This window comes from Euprymna scolopes, chromosome 32 (assembly GCF_053919585.1).
Source record: "Euprymna scolopes isolate OS-2025 chromosome 32, ASM5391958v1, whole genome shotgun sequence".
Lineage (NCBI taxonomy): Eukaryota > Metazoa > Mollusca > Cephalopoda > Sepiida > Sepiolidae > Euprymna > Euprymna scolopes.
The window spans coordinates 85,144,915-85,157,195 of NC_136513.1; positions in this window are offsets into that span (position 1 = coordinate 85,144,915).

Genomic DNA, 12,281 nt, shown 5'->3' on the forward strand with positions numbered 1-12,281 from the left:
GAATACACCCTACTAAAGCCTGATTGTCACAATGAACTTCAAAAATGCAATTTGGACGTGAGGACAATTTAGAAGAACGATATGCAATAAAATTCTGTTTTAAACTTGGAAGAAATATCACAGAAACGTATGGAATGCTTCAGATTGCTTTTGGCCCATCTTGCATGAACCGAGCATCAGTTTTTGAGTGGCATAAGAGATTCAAGGAAGGTAGGGAATCTGAAGGATCATGAGGTGTGGGAGGAGGAAGGAAGTCAGAACACCAGAGTTGATAAGAACCGTTGTTTCTATAGAGACAATAAGTGCACAATTTGATGTCAGTGTGGGAACTGTGCACACAATTATTCACAAGGAACTGAAGATTTGCATAAAGTTTGCCCCAAGGCTGCTCAAAGAAGGTCAAAAAGAAAGACGTCACGATAGCAGAGAGATGCCTGAACTGATCAATTTAAATCCCGCAGTTCTTGATGCTCTGGTGACCTGCGATGAAAGCTGGATCTCCTGCTTTCACGAAAAACACCCGTCTAGCTGAATCCACTGTGAAAAATTTCCCCCACTCTATATCTGTGCCTAAATCAAAACGCGGATTCCATGAACAAAGCTTCTTTCTTAGAACTGCACGCCTGTGGAACTTTGTTCCGTCTGCCTGCTTCCCACCGGACTACAACTTGGATATCTTCAAGTCCAATGTTAACAAATTCCTAATGAACCGCCCCTTAAGTAAACACTTCATCAAATCTCCACACTAATGTAATGTACTTGCAATAACCCTTATCCCTGAGTGGCTTCCGGGCCTTGATAAGTGGTGATCACTGTGTTAAAAAAAAAAAAAAGAGAGAGAGACCAAGAAACAGAGTTCCCAGTGCAAGCATGCTGGCTCTCCCAGACCCAAGAGGACCAGACAGAGAAAATCCCCCCAGAAACTTATGGTGGTCACTTTTTTTTGACAGCATGGGCATGATCTACATGCACTGGGTTCTCACTGGACAGATGATCAACAATACTGTGTTGAGGTTTTAAGAAAGTTCAGAAAGAAATTTTGTCGGAAGAGGCCAGCACTCTTCAAATCAGGTCACCAGGACAATGTACCAGTCCACAACTCCATCCTTGTCACAGACTATTTGAACAAGATTGGGATCAAGACAGTTCCTCACCCTCCCTATAGTCCAGACCTTGCTCCCTGTGACTTTTGGTTATTCCCTAAGCTTAAAGACTATTATAAAACAATTGACGAGATGAAAGAGGCTGTGACGAGAGTTATTGACATGCTCACGCTGGCGGACTTCTATGAAACCTTCCAGAAGTTGTTGGAACAGTACAACAAGTGCATTGCAGCTGGAGAAGATTACTTCGAAGAGGACTAGAGTTTCGTCCGTGTACTATTAACAAAAGTGCTTGTATGGAAAAAGTTTAGAAACTTAATTAAGGCACCTCGTACGATTAGTTTCAATTTTTGCTAGTATCAGCAAAATCATAGCTTTGCTATAACAACTATTTTGCTGAAATCTTTCCTCTGATGAAAAGAAACTCTGCAGATTAATGAATTCTTAATATTTCTTTTCGGAGTATCATGTCAAAAAATAAATCCTTGTGTAATTATAATTTACAGTCTTTAATCGTATTCTTTTATACATATAAATTAGTAATAATAATTAGTAAAAAAAAATGATATTAAATACAATTGCAAATTACTTAGGACCTTTATCCAGTCATGGCTGACGGAACAAGAGCATGCTACCCCCATGAAGTATATAAATGGTTCTGTTCAAAATTCCATGAAGATTCCCAAGTTTGACAAGATACACCTGAAAAAAGTCGGAGGTTACATTGATCGAAACGTGAAAATGACACTCACGATGAGAACAGTAGTCCAAAGAATCCAATAATACAGATAACTAATCCCCATCTAAAGAATTCAGAAACGTAATATGATGCTTGTAAATGAAAATTCTTAGTTCAACGAAATCAAAATGCAACTCCAACTGCACATGATCAGTTAGCTACGAGCCCAAGAGACCACCTTTCTCTCGGAAAGACATGAACTCCACTGACTGAGACGCTTAGAAAACCAACTGTTAGATCCCAAAAAACTAAACTGACCATGAGACTAGGGAGCCAACCCCAATTGCCTTTTCCCCTGCTCATCTACTGGAATATATGTATAGATATTCTGAGATCACACCAGGAAGATTACTAAGATATCTACTTTAAAATGCTACTCTGTTGCTAATCTACAAATGCCTACTACGCAATCTCTACTGAATCCCAGCTATTATTTTTAGCCAAACTCAAGTGGCTCATAATAACAGCTGGGAACCTTGTATCTAAAGGAATATCTTTTTTTTTCAAGTGAACAAATCAAATTCTGGGTGTCCAAATCCCAAATCAGAGATATTTCCAATTTCTTGTGTGGCCTCTTTTCTTTTAGTTTAATAATTCTGTGCTTGTCTACGACTGGGCCTATAAAAAAAAATTTTTTTCAAGAAAAATCTTTAAAAAGCTTTATGATGTTTGCACGAAGATGTCATATTCCAAAAATTATGTAAATCGATCAAGTAGTTTTTTTTTTATTTAAAAAATTAAATATTATGACAAATTCTATCAAAGAAAAACTTGACGCCATGTTTATTTTCAATGATACGCTACTAGCGACATCTTTTGGTAATTACGAGAATGTAAGATCAACAAGGGCAGACAATTGACTTTTCACCCATTTCAGCAAACGAGTAGTTTCCAAGATATGAAGAAATATTACTTTTAAAAAAGTGGGGGATTGCTTTTCTATAATAAATTAACGCATAATATGCACCCACTTTATGACCACCTGTTTGTTTAAGAAAAAAGGGGTTTTGCCATCTTTTTTACGTGTCTCGCCCCACACCACCCCACTCCACCCAAAAATGTAAACACAGATTTTGTTGAGGGTGGGGGGTCAACGTGTGGATGCTCATGGTTTCACGTAAAATTGTGTTGATTGTACATGCCCTCCCCTCTGCACCCAAACAGGCGTCCATAAAATCGATTGTCTGCCCTTGTTGATCTTAAATTCTCGTAATTACCAAAAGATGTCGCTAGTAGCGTATCATTGAAAATAAACATGGCGTCAAGTTTTTCTCCGATAGAATTTGTCATAATATCTAATTTTTTAAATAAAAAAAGAAACTATTTGACTATGCAACTCACTAAATTTGCTGTCAGTGTATGTTTTTGATAAATATTATTTTAAACAATAACTTTCTATAACTTTTAAATAAACAAAAACAAACTCACTTAAGAACTCTGATATATCTATAGTGAAACAAGTTGTTTGTTTACGTTTTCGTTTGGTCCTGCGGCTTGCTCGTTCTTGCTGCTACATTTTTAGTAAATAAAAAAATGTAATTAATTATTCTTTTATATGTTGTTCGAAATCGAGAGAGAATAGGAGTTTGTTTGTTTTTGTTTTATTTTCATCAATTGTATTGTCGTCTGCGTTCAGTCAAAAAAAAAAAACAAGAAAACAATCACGAGAAGATATGAAGAGATATATAGAGAGTGGTCAAAATAAAAAGAAAAAGAAAAGAAAGAATTGCTAACGAGCGCTGAGAGTAGAGGAGAAAGAAAGAAAAAAAAAAAGAAAGAAACCAGCTAGCGAAAGCTGGCAGGCTGTATTGAGAAGGGGGGGTGAAAATATATATATAGAGAGAAGGGGGCATTTTAACCTGCGCGCTTACGAAGGACACAAGAGAGTCTGCTCCTCGCAGCTGAGGGAAGCAGGCGACACTGGGAACAGATATATGATTAGCAGTAATACTGCGGTGGATAAAAGTCGAGGAGGTGGGCTTAATAAACATTGGAAAAGGAGTCTATTTGATATATTTGGAGCCAGTTTTTTTTCTTTTTTTTTTTTTTTTTTTCGAAGGAAATCGGATAAGAAGAAGAACGAAGCAAAGTTGCTAAGACAGTGAGTGAAGCAAAATCTCTCTCTCTCTCTCTCTTTCCCTTACTCTCTTTGTTTGAACTGAGCAGACGACAATAACCAGTATGAAAATGTCGTATTGAGATCTGGCATTTTTCTTGAACATTCTCTCTCGATCAAGACAATTTATTTTCTTTCATGCATTACTTCCTTAAATTATCCAAATAATTGCATTTTTATTTATTTATTTTTGTAAATTTACGTCCATAATTCCTATCGGCCTTTTGTTTGTTATTTCAGTTGTGTTTTTCTGTCTTATGTTTTACCGTTGTCTCTGAAGAATTTGGATAATCCCTTCCCGTATTTATTTATTTATTTACGTTTTGATCCTGGAAGAAAAAAATTTTTTTTTTATTATCGTTGCGATCATATCTCTACAGTTCCCCTTAGCCGAGTCGTAACATTGCTGACAGTTGATTTTTGTGATGATAGTACTTCGGTCACTTGGCATTAAGTTGTAAATCTCGATGTGTAGGTATATTCACCTTTATTAGTGGCGCTCCTTGATTTATGAGCATAGTAATATGACACCAACAGATTATTAAAGAGGAGATATTTCTCTACAAAATGGTGCCATTTTCAGAATTTTTTCAATTGAAGTTCTTTCATATTTCTTTCACTGAAGTTTTCAAGTTCGATTTTTTTATGAAAAACAACTTAAAACCCTTTTTTAAGCTCACCATATTAATAAACGACCTTTTTTCTTTAAAATGGTACTATTTTTTATACATAAAGTCTCACAATATCACGCACAACAAATTTGAAAAACGGTCTCCTTGTGACGCCAAGTGGTTCTACGCATGTGCCAGATGACGTCATGACCTGATTTACTTTAAATAGTTGAAAAACTGAAGAAATTTCATGTACATCGTGTTAGGTCAGTTGATTAGCGCGTTGGTTCATTATCTAAATGTTTTGGGTTCGAATCGTGGTGTGAGATGTCTTCTTTTTTTTTTTTTTCGATTTTTTAAATTAAATTATTGAACCAGTGTTATTCAAGCCATTTTCATGTAACGCTTGTTTTTCTGGGTTTTTTTTACTTTGCTTATCCACCCCCGACCACACACCCAAAAACACCCGGGTACCCACCGATTTTTTAAAAATTTTAATATCGAAACAGGCTTATTTAAGCCATTTTTCACGTGTTCGTTTTTCTGTTTTCATCGTTCGTTTGCCTTACGTTAGTTTTTTTGTGTTTTCTTTTTCCCGCTTAAGTTTTAACGTTGTTTTCTTTTTTTACTTCGCTTATAACAAACAAACCTACGTCGTCGCCGTCATCGTCGTAACGCTCAACAACTTCTGGGCGCGCACCTGTCAATTTTATTCTTTATTCTTACTTAAATAAATTCAAACATTTTTCACTAACTCATTCTGGCTGGGCGATTTTATTTTAAAACTTCGCCTCAGGGCTTCGGGTTCGATCCTTACACCCCCCCCCCCCCGGGGTTCTTTTTTATTTAACACCACACACACCTACAAACACCCGGGCAACGCCGGGTACCCCCGCTAGTATATCTATAAAGCAAAAAGATTAAATTTTGTTTAAATCAAAACTTTATCAAAATAACCCAAAAAATAAACGAGATATCGCAAGTTGAAGTTAAGGGAAATTTAACTTTATTTACCAGTTTTCGCATCCTAAACTAGGCTAGTTTGGGATAGCTAATATAAGTAATTTAAATACATAAAAACTAATAAAATATTGATAACGGCCACCAACTATTATGGCAACCAGTTTCTGCTGGAAGTATTTTGATTTTAATCCCAAGAATAATAATACAGCTGTCTGCATGTTATGTCAAACATTCACACCAAAGGATGGCAAATCGGCAAAATCTTTTCCAATGACTAATATGTTAAACCATCTTAGAAAGGTTCGTTCAAAAGAAGTAAAGTTGCAGATAAGAAAAGGAAATATTCAGGAACAAGTGCCAACAACATGCTTACGAGCTAAAAAATTGTTAACGAACCTAGACAGGTACTTACTTGATGCTGATAGACAATTTGCAAGGTTTCTGTATCTTTTTCTAATATGCTCTGAACTGTACCCAGTTCTGTCTCCATTAGGGTCTTCTGATCACTCAGTTATCTCAATAAAGATAAAAAGCATAACGAAACCATAAATATCCCTCTCCGTCAGACAGTGTATCAATACTTAATGGCTGACTATACTTACCTGGCATCAGGTAACGCCCGGGCCTTCTTGGCCCAGGCACAAAGATCAAAGGTGTAGTATCTGTTCCGGCAGATGCTGCACTAAAGACCATATGTGGGGTTGCCCCCACATATCAGACCATTGCTCTTGGGCAATCAGTTTTTTGGTCAATGTAGGGAAAACGTTTCATACCAATTGTCACTATCCAATACCCCTCGGGGGAGCTGGTCCCCTCCCCCCTCTCTCCACAGTTAAAAACAACCTTGTGCCTAATTTGCTCTGTGGGGAAGTAAATAAATACTCAATGGCTGATTAAGACAGTTTTCATACGTTTGTATCCGAACCCTTATCCCTGAGTGGCTTCCGGGCCTTGATAAGTGGTGACCACTGTGTAAAAAAAATAAAAAAAAAAAAAAAGAAAATACTCCTTCATTATGTTTAAAAAGAACTTGTCCACTATAGAATTTAACTTAACTGATTGGTTAACCATCGGGATGGACAGCTTTATTCATAAGTTCACAAAAGAACTTGATCATTATGAGGTGATGATTCATTTCAGTGGTGGAAAAAAGACACAGGAGACCTTACAGTAATGTAGATTAAAAATATTTAAGTACACAACGTTCATCCGTGGAGAGTAAGAGGCTCTTCAGTATACCTGGTAATGTGTATGAACCTACACGTAACAGGCTGTGTCCTGAAACTGGAGAAACTCTAATATTTCTACATTACAACTTAAAAAGTATTCAACTTTAAATATTGATGAGACTATGAGAGCAGTGGAGGCATGCAGCAAGAATAGAAGAGGAAGTAGAGAAGCAGCAGCAGGTGCAGAGCATTGCAGCATGCTCAAGTTTAAGAATTGGAATTTGTACTTTGTAATTTCTTTTTTCTGAATCTAATTGTTTAATTGTTAATGTTGGGACGATTAATCGAGAATCAGAAAAATTGGAACTTTGAGGAGTATGAGAATCAGAAAAATTGGAACTTTGGGAGGGGGGGTATGAGAATCAGAAAAATTGGAACTTTGGGAGGGGGGGGGTATGAGAATCAGAAAAATTTGTGCCTATTTTATGATGGCAAAAACAGTTCTTTTAATTGTTTTTTTTTTTTAATTTGATTTTGTTTTAAAGAAGATCTTCCACAGTTTGTAGCAATGTTAAAGAATAAATATTTATTGATTTAAAAAAACAAAAAAACTATAGATCATCCCCCACAAGTTTGTGGTTTAAGTTTGAGAAAAATATCCGCTTATTTAACATGTGTTTTTATGGTAATCAGGAAAAAATAACAACTATAGTTAAATACTTAGAGCTTTATAAAGAATCGGAATCGAGGAAAAATATTGGAATCGTCCATAACTATTAATAGTATTCCATTTAATGTTGGTAATTGTATTTTGTAATTTCATTCAATATAGCAAAAAAAAGGGGGGGGGGCAAAAAGCCATAATAGCAGGCAGACACTAAACAAATGTTAAGTTAAAGTGGCGGTTACAGTGTTAATGTGATATCTGATGAGTCAATTCGTATTGATGAAATGGTTTAAATTTAATAGGAAAGAGAAAAGTAATTAATTGGCTGATTATGATTAGTAAAGTGGCTAATAAGACCGATTACCGATTATATGTCAATTAATAAGTGCACCCCTACCCGGAGTTGCCACGTACATCAACAAAACCATGTCATGTGATCGATTTTATAAGATGCACCTGAAAATGTTGGAGGTTACATCGGCCAAAATGTTGTGGAAATAATATTCAAGATGAGAACAATAGTTTGAAGGGTACAAATCTAATTTATAAAACTGACCATGTCTGTCTGTCTCAATATTTTCAAACTCTATCTTTTCTGAAATTAAAAGCTGCAGAGCAGTGCTAGGGGCCTCGAATGATTGGATTTTTTATGGACCGTTTTTTTTATGGGTCTTTAACCGTTTAAAATAGTTTTTAAAGGGTCAAAAAGGGGTCAAAATTGAAAAAAATTGTGATATATTTTGTACATTCTTCTTAGCTTATTTTTTAATCAGTTCATATGCACGTCCTGTTGTGGTAACGTCACCAGCTTTGAATGTTACAGTTTTGCTTTTGGTTTCGATTCTAGCTGATGACACCCAAATACTGTTTTTTTTTTTTTTTTTTTTTTTTTTTTTTTTTTTTTTTTTTTTTTTTGACATTTGAAATCATGACTCTATAATAATATATACAAAATCTGGACAAATTAAAATATCATATTTAAACGCATTTTACGACCGGGCAAAATCTCCCCCCCCTCCCACTAGTAAATATATAGAGTTAGTACCGGAAATGGCAGAAGCAGTTTAAAATCTAAAACTACTCTATTTTATATATATTTTTAAAAGGGGGGGGTATATATGAAGTAAGGGTTGCACAATCTCTAACTACTTCTCTCCTGAGTTAGCATTGCATGATTCCATGGCAAGAAGTCCAGGATGACTAGAAAAAATGCTGAGATAAGCAGAGAGCGCATACAGCACATGGTATTCTCAAATGGTCACTCATTTTAGTACTGACCAGGCTCAACAATGCTTAACTTTAGTGATTTAATGGAAACTGGTGTGTCAGCGTTATTATGCTGTGTAAGATCTTAGTTATGTTGAGGCGAAAAACACTTACATACTTTTATTAATGTAGAGATTTGGCCAAATACGAAACAAAATGAGTGAGATATTTCAACAGTCTCTATTGTACAAAATGATTATGTCGTATACTAAGTTACATAGGGCGAAAAATAAACATACACGATTATTAATGTAGAAATATGGGTGAACACCAAGTAGAATGAGTTAGGTATTTTAACAGTCTCTATTGTACAATTGAACGCAACAATAAATTGTTATGGATTGCTTCTCAGTGTAATAATGTATTTGTGAGCCTAAACCAAAGGAAATCATTTTCACTCCCTCTCTCCTTGTCATACAAAAAAAAAATTAGTTTTATGGGCTTTTTACTGACATAGCAAATCAGTGATCCAAATAGATTTCTTTTTTTATTGTTTAGTTTTTTAGTTTATGTCAATGCAGTTCTCTGACCCCCTGGGGCATATGACAATTTGTGTCAGTGATGCTGGTTATGGCTATGGCTAATTCAGAATAGAGAAAATGAGGACAGTGTATTCATGCATGCAGATCATATAAATCTCCAGGGCCAAACTGTGAACGACTCTCTAAGATCCTTTCTGCTACAGAAATATTAGAACAGCTTCTACAGAATGAAATACGAGAAGACGAAATAATGCACGATGAAGCGGACCAGAACAAGTTTGAAAATTTGGATTAAGGTTATCATCTATAATATGAATCTCACCTGTCTGTTTAAATGTTTGTTTGTATGTATGTATGTATGTTTATATATTTGTTTTCATGTATGTTTGTTTCTATGTTTGTTTGTATGTATGTATGTTTGTTTTAATCCTTCAGGGAGACTAGCCACCCTCCTCACCAAACTAGTCTGGTGGGGGAACCAGTTTAGTCGCCGGAGACCCGACCATGAGGCAGGTAGTACTGGGTTACATGGTACCAGTAGCATATGACATGACCTGATCTTAGTTTTGGTGAGGAGGGTGGCTAGTCTCCCTGAAGGATTAAAAACAAGACCTTCCAAAAGGGCGAATGAACTCTGTTTCTGGGTCAACGGCCAACTAGCACCGTGTATATTTGTGTGTGTATATGTGTATTGGGGTGGAGAGGGCTCCCGTAAGCCGTGGTGAAGGCAACCTTTCTAGGAGAAGCAAATCTCTGATTTAAAAAACCATAAAGCGGGAGACCAGTACCCGCATTAAGCTGGTCTGCAGTTTAATTTGTTGCTGGCTATCTTGCTCTTGCTTGTTGCTGGATCTCAACATTTTGAACCGAGAGAGAGACTTAGCTGTCGTACAAAGCTAAGACTCTGTAACATCATATTTGTATAGATACTCCCTCAGACATTTGGGCTCCTGGATTTTAAATGTCTGAGGGAGTGGCACTCGTCTGACAAGACGTTGCAATCATCATCATATTTATATGCATGTATGTTTGTATGATTGTATAATATGTTTGTATGTATGTTTGTATGTATGTATGTTTGTATGCATGTATATCTGCATGTACGTTTGTTTGTATGCATGTATGTTTGTATGTATGTTTGTATGTATGCATATTTGTATGTTTGTATGTTTGTGTATGTATATTTGTATGTATGTTTGTATGTTTGTGTATGTATATTTGTATGTATGTCTGTATGTATATTTGCATGTTTGTATGCATGTATATTTATATACATATATATTGTGTCAGGTCATGTCATGTGCTACTGGTACCATGTAACCCAGTACTACCTGCCTCATGGTCGGGTCACCGGCGACTAAACTGGTTCCCCCACCAGACTTGTTTGGTGAGGAGGGCGGCTAGTCTCCCTGAAGGATTAAAAACAAGACCTTCCAAAAGGGCGAATGAACTCTGTTTCTGGGTCAACGGCCAACTAGCACCGTGTATATTTGTGTGTGTGTATATGTGTATTGGGGTGGAGAGGGCTCCCGTAAGCTGTGGTGAAGGCAGCCTTTCAAGGAGAAGCAAATCTCTGATTTAAAAAACCATAAAGCGGAAGACCATTACCTGCATTAAGCTGGTCTGCAGTTTAATTTGTTGCTGGCTATCTTGCTCTTGCTTGTTGCTGGATCTCAACATTTTGAACCGAGAGAGAGACTTAGCTGTCGTACAAAGCTAAGACTCTGTAACATCATATTTGTATAGATACTCCCTCAGGCATTTGGGCTCATGGATTTTAAATGTCTGAGGGAGTGGCACTCGTCTGACAAGACGTTGCCCTCATCATATTTATATATGTGTATGTTTGTATGTATGTATGTATGTATATGTTTGTATATATGTGTAATGCAGACTCATGCCGTCTCTATACAGATGAGACTGTAACAGATGCATACAAGTAACCGTGGAGAGAATGGGAGATTAAGTTGGAAGAAGGTGTGTTATGGAGACAGACACATGCCACAGACTGTTTAAGTTAATTAGAAAAGCAGTGGGTGGAAAAAATCAAAATTTTATTAAAACTGACTTTCAAACTAGACACACAAAACTACTTGATGTGTCTGGGAGTGTTCTTATGTGAGTTTTGTATCAGAATGTGCCTGATAAGTATGGAAAATCGAAAAAATCCCGTTAAAGAAAGAAGTCCGATTTTGATCAAAATTAACACTTTTTATACAACCTAACATCGCAAATGCATTGAAGAAGTTTTATCACTGCACAAGCAGAAAGGTCAAGCCTATAAATCAACTGTAGATTTTTTATAAAACAGGAGCGTGATCGTAATGAATGTTTCTGTTTAGAGCACAATTGGACCATGATACTTGACTTTTGCATTTTAAACTTAAAATGTAGCTATTTTTACAGATAATTTTATAAAACCAACAGTAGATTCTCTACAGTGTAATGTAGACTACAATGTTTTGTGTACTAAGTCACTGTGGGGAGACATGTGAAGCTTCTGCCCAGTACATTTCAGCAGGGGTGGGGTCCCTAACTAGAGCAGCAATCAGTTGACTTTATAAACGATTTCAATGACAATAAAGGTATGGGAGGGTAGAACATTTGTTGATCCTAGTTCAATACCGGACAATGTCGGGTCTTCCTAGTGTATATATATATATTATCTAAATATATAAAAGGCAAAATGTGTGTGACCATTTCGTGTATGTCTTCAAAAGGCTTTTCGAGCACACGCTCCCGGGGTCGTTACTATCGCTTAAAACTGTGTATATAGGTCCTATATAATAATATCTAGGAATTAGGAAAGCGCGTAGCGTATAGATTTATTTACGTCGATTTTTACAAAATTATTGCTATTTTGGCTTCTCGCGTGTTGATTGGGCTTTTTAGTATAAATAAAGTGACACTAAACTCAAACGGACGTGTTCGCGGCATTGCGCCTGGAAAAACGTCCAGAAGCAATCAGCTTTGATCAATCTTGTATATCAGACAGTCGAATTTCGATAAACAAACTCAAATGCTGCGTGACTTCTATTTGACCTTCTTAATTAGGTCAAATGGAAGCAGCAAAGTTAACTTTTATTACGCACACCTGTTTTTATAGTTACATAAATAAATTCAAACACGTCTACGCTGTATATCGCGGTGGCCCAACGGTAACAT